Here is a 13627-nt window from a genome sequence, read left to right as displayed (position 1 = left end):
GAGCCTCATCCCCTGCAGCCAGGCTGGCGCTCCTTGGACTCCGAGTCCTTCGGATACCGAGCGGAGGACACAATCGAGGCGATAGCGCTGCACGGATTGACTACTTTCTGCGGATTCCATCCCTTGGAGCTGGCTACCCACCCCATTGGCTTGTTCCCCGCTGAGAAGGAGGACGACCCGATGTGGAAGGACCGGGTGGAGCATGCTAAGGATATCTGGGCCATCTACCCAGGTCAGACTGCGCACTTGACAGTACGGTGCATGAATGCTCTGTACCGTCTGCAGGTGATGCGTGGTGAGGCCATGTCCCATCTGATGGCACTGCTGGAGGCCACCAAGATCACGTTGGATAACAGAGAGGAGCTTGTGGTTGACTTGTCTCAAGAAATGGTGGAGAAGGACTTGCAGGTGGAGCAGCTATCCACTGATATTCAGGAGTTGGAGGAGCTGGTAGGCACCAGGGAGAACACCATCGAGGTTCTCGAGGATCAGCTCATTAACACTCAGCAGCAGCTTGCTGAGGCTAACGAGCACCTGGACATGCATGTAACACCCGGATTTTAGGGGTCCAAAACCCGGGCGCTAACATAATCACCAGGTGTGCTGGGACCAAGTCTCACACATATGATGATTCATGGCACAGGATCAAATGTCACATCTTTATATATAACAGGAGTTCTATACAAATAAATAGTTACATTATAAGGAGACAATGGTCCAGCAACCCAAAGTTGACTGGGAGACGACGACCTAGACCTCTCACGAACACATCGCAGCATCCTCCATGCGCTTCATCCTGCGGTACCTGTTCTTGACCTGTGGGGGGGTGTGAGACAGCAAGAGTGAGCTCACATACGTTCATCGCTCAACAAGTTGTGGGGAATAATGTGCATGAACTCGCCAAAGGTGGGAGCTCACGTGAAGTGTAAGGCTTACCAAAGAGGTTGGTTAGAGCTGAGCATTGCTTTTAAAGTTGGTCAAAATTTTATTAGCAGTTACTAAGTATAAGTAAATACCAACCCAATTAATTAGTAGAACAAAAGTAACAACTTCACCTGCGATGCAATGCATATGACAAATTGAGTTTAAGTTCCATAATTTAATCATGTGAGTGTCCGAGCTGCTCATGACCGTGAGCACGGCTAGTATACCAGTTTTACACTCTGCAGAGGTTGCGCATCTTTACCCACAAGTCATGTTACCCATCTGCCAAGAGACGGCCAATCCCATACACCTCTACCGAGGAGGCGAGGCAGGGTAACACTACGAGGCCTTTACAAAGTTCCACTAGCTTCAGAAAACCCGCTACAGTTTATAGGAAGTTCCAGTGCAGGAATCCCTTGCAGGACCGCCATCGCAGCAAAATCCTCCTGAGGGCCTCCCTACACTGACCACTCCCCTACTGCCCTTGCCCCTTTCGGGTAAGGTAGTCTTCCACTAGCTTTCCTAATTAATCGGCCAAGGGCGTCCCATTCCACCCTTGTGGTAGCACTGTTTTCCCGGGTGGTTCTCCATGTTCCAATTAACATAATGATCTTAACATGAACCATAAATAACAACTGATAACAAAAGTATAATCATGAATAGTGTAATCTTCATACCCAAAACCACATATAGCACTAGCAAGTACTACCCAGAAAGTTCAGTGGTAAACAAGGTATAAAGATAGACAAACTAGGGTAACCTATTGGGTCCCATCAAAATTAACCTATGCAGATCATTATGATTAATTAGAACATGAGTAGGTGAAAAAGAAGTGATCAAGGGCACAACTTGCCTGGGACTTGAGATTCCAGGTACCAGGATGATCTTTAGGTGACTCGTGTCCTCACTTCTAGTCGTAGCAATTCAAACAAACATGGTATAGGCAAAATTAACATTACACCAAACATAAGAACAAAATACACATTAATAATATACATATTAAAATAAGATCATAGGAACAGGAATCATTAATTTTGGAGTTATAGATTTTAAGTTATGAATTTTCAAAGGTTTTATGTGTTTAAAATGGATTAAGTGAGAGATTAAATTTCTAATTGTTTTCATGACAAAACAGAGGCTCTAGGTGGTAGAGAATAAAATTACAAAATTTTAGAAAGTAGAATGGATTAATTTGGACTAAAAATGGATTTTCTATGATTTAAACAAGTTCTAGCATTTATTTATCTATTAAAAAGCCATTTATAATTTATTTTCTCTGTTTTATAATACCCTGGACTAGGCGTTAATTACAGGAAAGCGCAGGGGGCTTGGTGCAAGTTTTCCAAGACGCAGGGAACAGGTCCCTGGACGGCGGGTTCATTTTCAGGATTTCAGAGGACTCTTAAGTAAAATGGACCCGCGAAGGGGTATGATCGCACCTCGGTCGTCCGATCAGATTCTAACTGCCCAGATTAGGTCGCCAATGATCCGAACCGGTACGCATTTATAACCGCACGATCCAAATCCTACGATCACAATTTTATGAAACGAGATCCAACCGGGTCCGTCTATTAGCAGATCAGCGGCCCAGATCATTCACGCGAAAGGGTATTCTCCCTTCTAATCTGGAGCGTCCGCTCCACAATCAACGGTCCACATCTTAAGTAGTAGAGAACGACTTGGATCCGACCGGTGGTAGATCAACGGTCACGCATCAACCAAGGCGAAACGGTATGCGACTTATATTCTCAACCCTCCGATTGAAATCTAACGCCTGGTGGATACCTTCTCTCCTCACGGTGACCAGAGCGGCGGCGCGTGGTCCACGCGGTGGCGCCATGGTTGCTGCTCTGCTCCCACAAAGGTCCCCGAGCACAATTTCAATGCCGATAGGCGCTATGCGTATAGGATTGCGTGGCGAACAAGGGCAAGGGTAACTCACCATGAATCACGCAGCTGAATACCATGGCCACGGCGCACGGCGGTACTGGCCCGGCCGAAGTGCTCCGGCGAGCAATTGGTGCATTACCGGAGGATATCCTCGCCCGGAAGGTCCACGAAGACGTGCGGGTAACACAAGAGAGCATCCCCAATCGCAAGCCGAGACCAAAGCGACGCCCAGGTCGGGAATCCCCGGCGGCGGACGACAGACTCTCTTTCTCGGCATTGTTTTCTTGGTCACGGGAGGGTGGCTGGCTTCGATCAGGGTTGGGACGAACGTGCGAAGTGGCGGCTAGCTTTATATTGGCACCAAATGGTCAAGGTTGCAACGGCCGGGCCGATTTCATGGGGCGAATCCCGGCGTACGCACGGGTTTGTTACGAAGTCTCAGGGATGAAGGCGATTCCGACAAACGGGCCCCACCCGCAGCGGCACAACGGCACGAGAGAGAGCAGAGGTACAGCGGCATGGGCCCATGTGGCGGTGACCAAGCGAGTATGTTTGGCCGAGCGGGCTGATGCGCGGACCCCGCGAGTGGCTGACCTGCGGGCCATACCTGTCGGCATGCTGGCCGGTTGGGTGTTCTTGGGCCGCGCGGAGTGAGTGAGTGGATGGGCCGAATTGGAGAATCAAGCCCAGTTAGTTGTTTTCTCCTTTTTCTTTTTATTTTCTGTTTTATTTCATTTTTGTTTTTCTTTTAAACTTCCAAATTTGTGTGTGGATCCAAATTCAAATCCAAATTCCAATTCACTTATGTTTTGAACTTCAAATTTTCCAGTAAATATAACTTCTACAATATTATTATTTACTTATTTTTATCCACACCATTTTCTTCTCTTTCCTAGATTCAAGAATTTCTTTTATTTTCCAATTTTTAATTTTAGGAATTTAATATATTTCTTCTTCAAATTATTTTATGTTGTCACAAAATGCACACAAAATAAAAATCCAGCATGATGCATAATTTGGTGGCTTACATTTTTATTAATTATTTGTTTCCAAATGAAGTGTTCACATGTGATGATGTATAAAGATCAAACTCACAAAAAGAGAGAAATTGTTTTCTCTATTGGTATTTTATCTAGCAATTACAAAGTGGGTGTTACAATGCACCACCAGGAGATCCAGGACCAGGAGGCCAACGAGGACGTCAACATTGAGGGAGGAGATGAGCCTGCCTCCAGTGTGGACACTGCTGGCTCGGGAAGACCACCTTCCCCCGAGTCGAGTGTTGCTTCGTTCGCTCACTAGATGTCCAGGGTAGGTTTAGAAGTTGGACAGTTGGACTCCTCGCCGCTAGCTTAGCTTTTGCACCCTTAGGGTACTAGGCTAGGTAGAGTTGAGTCATTTTGGAACAAATTGATGTAATCGTGTTAAACTCTCTTGGGAGCTTGTTGGATGGATGCTATTATTAGCGTAATCTTGGAAGGAAGAAAATTATGCCTCTTAAAATCCCGTTTGTTGAAGTCAGAGTCTATCATGCTGTTTAACTTTTTCCCCGTGATAAACTCTTGAAATTGGAACTGTGGTGTTAAGTATGTATGTGGTTTTTCAGATGGCCGGGAGGCAGCGTCGTGGCCAGAACGAGCGCGTTCCCCCACCGCCACCCCCACCTCCCACTCTGCAGGAGCTTATGGCTCAGCAGAATGAGATCCTGAGGCAGCTGGCTCAACGTCAGCCACCACCTCAGCATTGTGGCGGTGGAGACCACCAACGTCACCCCGCGGCGGCCACCTATCAGGAATTCCTTAGCACCCAGCCTCCATTGTTCACAAGGGCAGAGGACCCACTTGACGCAGATGTGTGGCTACAAGTGGTGGAATCCAAATTCCCACTGCTACATGGAGTTTGCTCAGAGGTCACCAAAGTCAGGTTCGCCACCCAGCAGCTTCGCGGACCTGCAAGGACTTGGTGGGATCATTTTCTTGCTATGCAGCCAGAGGACCGAGAGATGGAGTGGAGGGAGTTTAAGGCAGCTTTCAGAGGACACCATATACCAGCCGGGATCATGGACAGGAAGCTTAATGAGTTCTTGGCACTCACTCAGGGCAACAGGACCGTGTTGCAGTATGCCCAGGCCTTCAATGATTTGTGCCAGTATGCTGGATACCATGCAGATACGGATGAGAAGAAGCGAGATAGGTTCAGGAGGGGGCTCAGCACCAAGCTCCGTGATCGTCTCAATACCGTTAGGGCAAACAGCTACAATGAGTTGGTCAACATGGCTATCTCCCAGGAGGACTGCATTTCAGCTCGACAGGCAGAGAAGAAGAGGAAGACCCCTGTGGCAGGACCCTCAGCTCAGCCACAGCGTTTCCGGATTGTGTCCGACACCCAGGGCAGGGGACCCCAGCAGCAGCAAGGGCGATGGGTAATCCGACCTCAGCAGCAGCAGCAGGCACCCAACCGCAACCAGTTTCCAGCTCAGAGGAATAATCAGCCGCAGCAGCAGTATCGCCAGGCAAATGACAACAGGTGCTTCACATGTGGCAACACCGGGCACTATGCCAAGAATTGCCCCAGGAACCAGCAAAGGCAGGGGCAGAACGCTAATCAGAACCAAGGCAAGAGGCAGAAGGTGCAAGTGAGGCAGGGCAGACTGAACTTCACCACCATGGCAGACATTCCAGAGGGATCACCCGTCATGACTGGTATCTTTACAGTTTTGAATTATCCTGCTATTATTTTATTTGATTCGGGTGCATCGCATAGTTTTATCAGTGCCAAGTTTAGTACCAAATGCCAGTTGCCTTTCCACCACACCGATGGGGGCATTACAATTTCAACACCAGGAGGCAGGGTTGCCACTTATCAAATCAACAGGCAAGTGCCTATAAAATTTGGTAGTCTGGTGATTAGAACCACCCTTCTCATCTTAGGGTTGGATAGCGTGGATATTATTTTGGGAGCTGACTGGTTGACCAGGCATCAGGCAGTTTTGGACATTGCAGCTAGAGCCATTGAAATCCATTCCCCTGCTTGTGGCGAGACTATTTTGTATTTACCCGACCAGGGTTGTACCCGTTCTTGTGCCTTCGTCATGATAGAATCCCCAGTGGAAAAGATCCCAGTGGTCTGTGACTATCCGGGTGTTTTTCCGGATGAATTGCCAGGGATGCCACCTGACCGAGATATTGAGTTCGCCATCGAATTGCAACCCGGGACTGCTCCTATCTCCAAGAGACCCTATAGGATGCCTCCCGCGGAATTGGCAGAATTGAAGAAACAATTGCAAGAATTGTTGGACAAGGGGCTTATTCGTCCGAGTACTTCACCATGGGGATGTCCAGCTTTATTTGTGAAGAAAAAGGATGAGAGTTTGAGGATGTGTGTTGACTACCGTCCTCTCAATGCGGTGACGATTAAGAACAAATACCCACTGCCCCGCATTGATGTTCTGTTTGATCAGTTGGTAGGAGCCAAAGTGTTCTCCAAGATAGACCTTCGCTCAGGTTACCATCAGATAAAGATCCGTGCTAGCGATATTCCCAAGACGGCTTTCTCTACCAGATATGGACTGTATGAGTTTTTGGTGATGTCTTTTGGGCTGACCAATGCCCCGGCTTATTTTATGTACCTGATGAACTCGGTGTTTATGCCAGAATTGGACAAGTTCGTGGTCGTTTTCATTGATGATATTCTGGTTTATTCCAAGAATGAGGCCGAGCACACCAAACACTTGCATACTGTACTTCAGAGACTGCGTGACCATCAATTGTATGCTAAGTTGTCTAAATGCGAATTTTGGCTGAAGGAGATCAAATTTTTGGGTCATACAATTTCTCAGGATGGGATATCAGTTGATCCTGAGAAGGTGCAAGAGGTAATGGATTGGAAACCCCCGACTACAGTGAAGCAAATTCGGAGTTTCCTGGGATTGGCAGGGTATTATCGACGATTTATTCCGGATTTTTCTAGAATTGCCAAGCCAATGACTGAACTGTTAAAGAAGGGAGTCAAATTTGAGTGGAGCCAAAAGTGTGAAGGTGCATTCCATACCTTGAGGCAGCATTTGACAACAGCCCCAGTTCTAGCTCAACCCGACAATACCAAGCCATTTGAAGTTTACTGTGATGCTTCTGGTACTGGTTTGGGATGTGTCTTGATGCAAGAAAACCGAGTGATTGCTTATGCTTCCCGGGCACTCAGGCCCCATGAGCAGAACTACCCTACACATGATCTAGAATTGGCAGCTGTAGTGCATGCTCTTAAGATATGGAGACACTACTTGATGGGAGCTCACTGTAACATCTATACTGATCACAAGAGTCTCAAATACATCTTCACTCAGGCAGATCTGAACATGAGGCAAAGGAGATGGTTGGAGTTAATCAAGGACTATGATTTAGAAGTGCATTACCACCCAGGTAAGGCCAATGTTGTGGCAGATGCCTTGAGCAGAAAGGCCCAGTGTAATTGTATGAGCATGGATGTGGGAGTGACCACCCTGTGTGATGAGTTGTGCAGATTGAACTTGGAAGTTGTTTCTGCGGGTGACCTAAGCTACATCTCGGTGGAGCCCACATTGCAAGAACAGATAGTCAGGGCACAGGTTGAGGATAAGGGTGTTCAGGTTATCAAAGACATGATCAAGCAAAAGGTAGAAAAATACAAGTGTTTCCGACAGGACAGCAAGGGAATTCTATGGTTTGGAGATCGATTGGTTGTTCCTAAGGACCCTGAGCTTAGAAAGAAGATACTGGATGAAGCTCACCTTTCCAAATTCTCCATGCACCCTGGTAGCAACAAGATGTATCATGATCTTAGATCTCTATATTGGTGGACTAGAATGAAATGGGAAATTGCCCAGTACATATCCGAGTGTGACACTTGCTAAAGGATAAAGGCTAGTCACTTGAAGGCAGCAGGCCCTTTACAACCCCTTCCCATACCATCTTGGAAATGGGAGGACATTTGCATGGACTTCATAGTGGGATTACCCAATACCTCCAGACATCATGATTCTATTTGGGTTATCGTGGACAGGCTGACCAAGACTGCTCATTTCTTGCCAGTGCATACCACCCACAGGGCAGAGAAGTACGCTGAAATTTATGTTGATCAGATAGTAAGGTTGCATGGTATTCCCAAGACCATTATATCTGACAGAGGAGCACCATTTGTGGCACGATTTTGGGAACAATTGCAAGAGTCACTTGGGACCCATGTCATCCGAAGCTCAGCATATCACCCTCAAACAGATGGCCAAACAGAAAGGGTGAATCAGATTTTGGAAGACATGTTGCGAGCATGTGCACTACATTATGGGAAGGCTTGGGATAAGTGTCTGTCTTTGGCGGAGTTTTCTTACAATAACAGTTATCAATCCAGTCTGAAGATGGCACCTTTTGAGGCATTATATGGGAGAAGGTGTAGGACCCCACTGAATTGGTCTCAAGCAGGAGAAAGGGAAATTTTTGGGCCAGACTTGGTACTCGAGGCAGAGGCAAAAGTCAGAGTTATTACCAAGAACTTGGAAGCTGCTCAGGCCAGACAAAAGAGCTATCATGATAAGAGACGGAAGCCTCTACAGTTTGAGGTGGGAGATCATGTCTATCTTAAGGTATCGCCCACCAAGGGTGTTCAGAGATTCGGGATCAAGGGCAAGTTAGCTCCTCGCTATATTGGACCCTACGAGATCAAGGAAGCTTGTGGACCCGTAGCCTATCAAGTAGAATTACCACCTCACATGTCGTCAGTTCATAATGTGTTCCATGTATCTCAATTGCGGAAATGTGTTCGTCTACCCACGGAAGTGCTACCAGAACCAGACATTGAGATAGAACCAGACTTATCCTACCAAGAGTACCCCGACAAGGTATTAGATCAAAAGGAGAGATCAACTCGGGCAAGGACAGTAAGAATGTATAAGGTTCAGTGGAGTCACCATTCAGCAGAAGAAGCTACATGGGAGACTGAGGAATTTCTACGCTCTTGCTTCCCCGACTTTCTACCCAAAGGAGTCGGTATGTAACCCCGAAACCCCACCCCCACCTGCCCTTTGAAATCAATTATAAGAAAAACCTAGGTAACAAGGATAGTCTAAGTTGTGGATTTAACTTAAGAAGGGCTTCCTTCTGAAGTTGCAAAGAGGATGACATTCGAAGAGCAGTTAACAAGAGAAACTTAAGTGTAAAGGAAAAACACCACCAGCACACCTTCAAGCACCCCTCCAAGGGACTCTACCTAAATCTTGGGACGAGATTCCTTTAAGGGGGGAGGGCTGTAACACCCCAGGTGTTACCTTGGCTAGAGCCACATTGGCACTAGGAGCTGTGATTTCACAATAGTGAAGACTTAGGGCACCCCATAGGAACTTGGAGCTCATGTGCTAATCAAGTTGCCAATGACATGAGAAACACTACCCTAGTCCTTGCACACTTGCTACCTTGGATAATAGGGGGAGAAGAACCCTAGACCTCTCCAAAGCCCTACCTTCCAAAACCCTAAGTAAGGAGGGGGAAAGAGAATGAATAAGTGGGCAAAGCATGAGTTACTTTTACCCAAACCTTAAGCAACATTATAACCATCAATTAGGGGAGGGAAATATTGCAAAAAGGCCCCTAGGGAAACCCCATTTCAAATCTCCAAGTGGAGAGAGAGCTAGAGCTCTCTAGTTCCCTCTAAGTCACATTTTAGCCCTAAATCAAAGATCAACCGTGTTCACTTTGAAAATGGCGCCAAAACCACTTGGGTTCTATACCAAAAATGTGCTATACCACTTAGGACACCCACTGGAAAAAGTTGAGCCCGAGACTCGGACGTTTGACATGCCATGGCATGGCTTTTGTCGCGAAGTGCTCAGTATGACACACTCGATTTGGCACCCGAAGATCTCCCTCCCTAGGCCATATCTGCCCCGACGTCTCACAGTTAAGTGACAGCCCTAGGTGCCAGGAAGAGGTCTGCGCCGAACTTTTGCAAAGATTCGCACGTTTGCGACCTCTACCGACGTTTGAACAATGGAAGAAACAAACCGCCACGTGTTCGACGCCGTCTGCCGCGCCAGAGCACGCCCGCGCACGTCCCGCGTCGCGCCCGAGCCAAGCCAGCGCCCTGGTCTGCGTCCGCGCCTATAAAACGCCCAGGAGCCTTGGCCGTACCCCTCCGCACGCGCTCAAGCCTCACCGGAGCTCAGTTCACCGCCGTTTGCCCGTGCGCAACGTGCCCACGGCGACCCGAGCCCCTGCCACCGTAGACCGGCCAGCCCAGCCATTCCCAACCCCGTCCAGCCCTCGGAGAAGACTGTGCACGTCTCCGTGAAGCTCCCCGAGCGAGGAATCGGAGTTTGCTTCGCCGGAGAGGCCGGCCCAAGGTCACCGGACTTCACCCGACCGCTGGCAACCGTGGACCGAGGTACACAGTGAATCTCCCTTCAATTCCTTGCACGGTTAGACTCCTTAGACCTCCACGAAGCTCCCTATGCCCTTGGATTGAACTATGCCGCCGTGGATAGGCCGGAGCACACGCCGCCGACGAGCTCGCCCGCCCGCACACGTGGACCGGGCGATTCCGGCCATCCCCGACGACGAGCCGTACCTCGACGTGATCGCCAGAACCTCCCCGAGCCGACCCCACCCTTCGCCGGACCTCCCTCGCCGCCGGTAAGCCGCGCCACCCTTTCCTTTCCCGCGGCTACTGTTTCAGTGAAGGGAGGGACTGCGGGTGAGAGGGAGAGAAATCCAGGGTGTTAAGTGAAGAGTCAGAGACTCAAGTGAACAGTGGCGCGAGGGTAGATCTGTGAGGTTTGATTTGTTTTAAACCCAGGGTCCTCGGCGCAAACTGTTTTTTCAGGAAAACTTAATTAAAAACTGATTTAAATTCAAATAGAAACTTTAAAAACCCATAACTTCTGTTTGGTTAATCCAAATTTGGTCAAACTAATTTTGCCAGACTCTAAATAATGTAACCTATCTAAGAAAAATATAAAACCCCATAAGCACTATAGAAAACTTTAAGGTTCTGATTTAATTATAGTTTTGGCCAAAAGCTCAAAAATAGCAAGAAAAATGGTTGTACTATTTAACTAGGGTTAGAAAAATTTGGAGAAGTTTATATCTACCTACTAACCTAGTTAAAAATGTTAAACCTCTCTGTCCATCACATTAAGTTAGTTTTAACCCCTTATTCCATAATATGCTTAAGTTTAAGAAAAATAGAAAGGGTGACATAAATAATGAACCAGAGGGCACCCCTATTTTTGTTAAGATACTTAGTCAATGTAGTTCACTGGAAAAATGTATCATACCCTGTTGAAGTGTAAAATAAGAAAGCTACCTTTTAATTTAATAAAACAAGGATAACTTAGAAAAACCCTACAAAAATAACCCTAAGGTAGAACCTCCCCAAAACTTAGGATAACTAATGTGTTGGTGTTAAAAACTTAGGAAAAATCTGAAATCTGCTGTTTGACATTTTTCAAGTAATAATATAGTAGAAAGAGCCTTTTTGACCCTAAACTTAAGAAAATCATAACTAAATAACCACCCCTTAGTTTTCTGTGATTTTTAGCACAGAGACCTAGTATTACCATGGGATGCCAGTAAAAATAACCTTTAGGATAGAACCTACACCTAACTAAGAGGTGTAGTGCAAAGAGGCCAATTTTGCATAACTTTTGTCATTTTTGTTTAAAGCCTAGCTTTTATACTTTAAGCCTCATATTCTCAAAACAAGCTAGAATGGCGAGTGACAACCCACTGTAATTTTTACAGAATTTTTGGAAATTATTAAAACCTTGTTGTAGTTCAAACCTACCTTAGAAACCCTAAATGGAAATTTAAAGAAAGGAAAATAAATAATGTGAATTAATGATTTCCCAAAACCTTGTAATCTGTCCACTAGAATGTATCAAGACAATACAAATTCCACTATGTTATCCTAAAGCCAAACCTAAGTCTAAAGGGTAATGAGTCTATCTATATATATACCACTAGAAGCCCCACACGACTAAGAAAACCCTAAGTTACTTCTTAACTTAGTTTCTTTAACTTAATGTTCTTAAATCTTGCATAATCATGACATACATGTTCATTGCATTCGATAGACTGTAATCTTGCTGACGGAGAGTACATCCTCGTGCCGGAGCAAGGAGCTGCCCAGGAGGTTGCCCCCGATCCAGCACCAGAGCCTGCACCAGAGGACCTGCCTGCCACTGCTTTTGAAGGCAAGCCCCGGTTTATGCATAACCGTTTATATATGCTATTTTACTGCACTTAATGTTTGTAGGCTTGTACTGTGCACTTAAGTGTAGGAGTTGACTGAAACCCTAGTTGCATGATCTCAGGAATCCTTCTGAAATGAATACTAGTATGCTAGGTCGAGTAGCTGCTTATTTAATTAGGGATCTCGGTAGAAGTCGAGTGATTTTTCTAGCACTCGCGCGAGGTCAGGACATTGATTGTAACCACTTTCATATCATACTGATGTTGGTTTGTGGGCAACAATCCATGGGGGGATTGGTTGTCTACGGGATGAAATTTGAATAAGGATTAAGGTGTGGTACCGTGAGTCAAGCGTTTGAACGTACTAAACACATACCGAGAAATATGGTAAATCGGTAAGCCTAGTACCTGAGTGAACCTGCCCGCAGATTGCCCTCCTCACGCGACCTGAGACGAGGTCTCCCATTCCGGTTATGGTGGGTACAAGTGCGGTCACTGCACGACGGCCAGTCGGGGTCAGTGAGGCATTGTACGCCAAGGCGGTGAGCCCCTTTTTGTTGCCAGGGAATCGATGGGGACGGTTGATATGTGTGGGGACGGAGTGCCCCTGCATGTCGTGTGTCTAGGTTTACCTTGCAAGGATAAAAACTCGATTCGAATCGTCTGCTTCTCGCAGCTAATGAGACTGCTTGATCCATGCTGCTACATTGAGTAACAAGTGAAATGATGCGGAGATGATATAAGATGTTGATTGCTAAAATGTTTGTTACTTTGTATGAATAGATAGTACACTTTTAGCCTTAAGAGAGTCACACTTAACTTTGACTAAATTAAAATCTTGATTTAGAAATTCAGCTAGTGCTTTTGGCAACCAAACCCCACAGCCAAACAGCTGCATGTCTAGAGGTAGAGGAGTATAGACTCCTCACACCGGGTAAGTCTAGCTGAGTATTAGTATACTCAGCCTTGCTTGTGGCACAAATTTTTACAGGTTCACTGGAGGACATGGTTGCTGGAGTGACTTGGCCGTCCACCCTGCCACCGGGTTGGACTGTCGAGTGGGACCCTGCCTCGGCTGAGGAGGAGCATGAGGAGTGATGGGACGGGCTTCCCCATCTCTCTGTTTAATTACCGTTAGTTTTATTCCGCTGCACTTCGAACAATGATGGTTACTTTTGCAAAAACTCCGATGATGATGATGATGGTGATGTAATAATTTAACATTGTGACATGTATGGTTTTATGCTTTATTGCATTTGCTCTGTGACTCACCTTCGAGTGAGATTGTGGTACTTGATCCTGTCAGTGGCCGTGTCGGACTAGATCCGAGGGATTGACGGGTTATTCCCATTTAAGTGTGGTCTAGCCTCTAAGGCGGGACTTGGGCACTTAAGTTGGAATAATTCGGGCAGTTCCGCCACAAGTTTGAGGCAATAACAGGTCTGTGATGCCCTTAGATGTTCTGGGCCGCACGCGCGCTACACTGATGTATCCAACGAGTATATAGCCTTGGCCGACAGGCCCGGGTAATCTTGGGAAATTTCATTGTGATGGGGATAGATCATTGCAATTGTTGGTCTTCAACGAGGAATGCCTAG

The sequence above is a fragment of the Zea mays genome, chromosome 6 (assembly GCF_902167145.1).
Source record: "Zea mays cultivar B73 chromosome 6, Zm-B73-REFERENCE-NAM-5.0, whole genome shotgun sequence".
In the NCBI taxonomy this organism is placed as follows: Eukaryota; Viridiplantae; Streptophyta; class Magnoliopsida; order Poales; family Poaceae; genus Zea; species Zea mays.
This window is presented reverse-complemented; position numbering follows the sequence as displayed.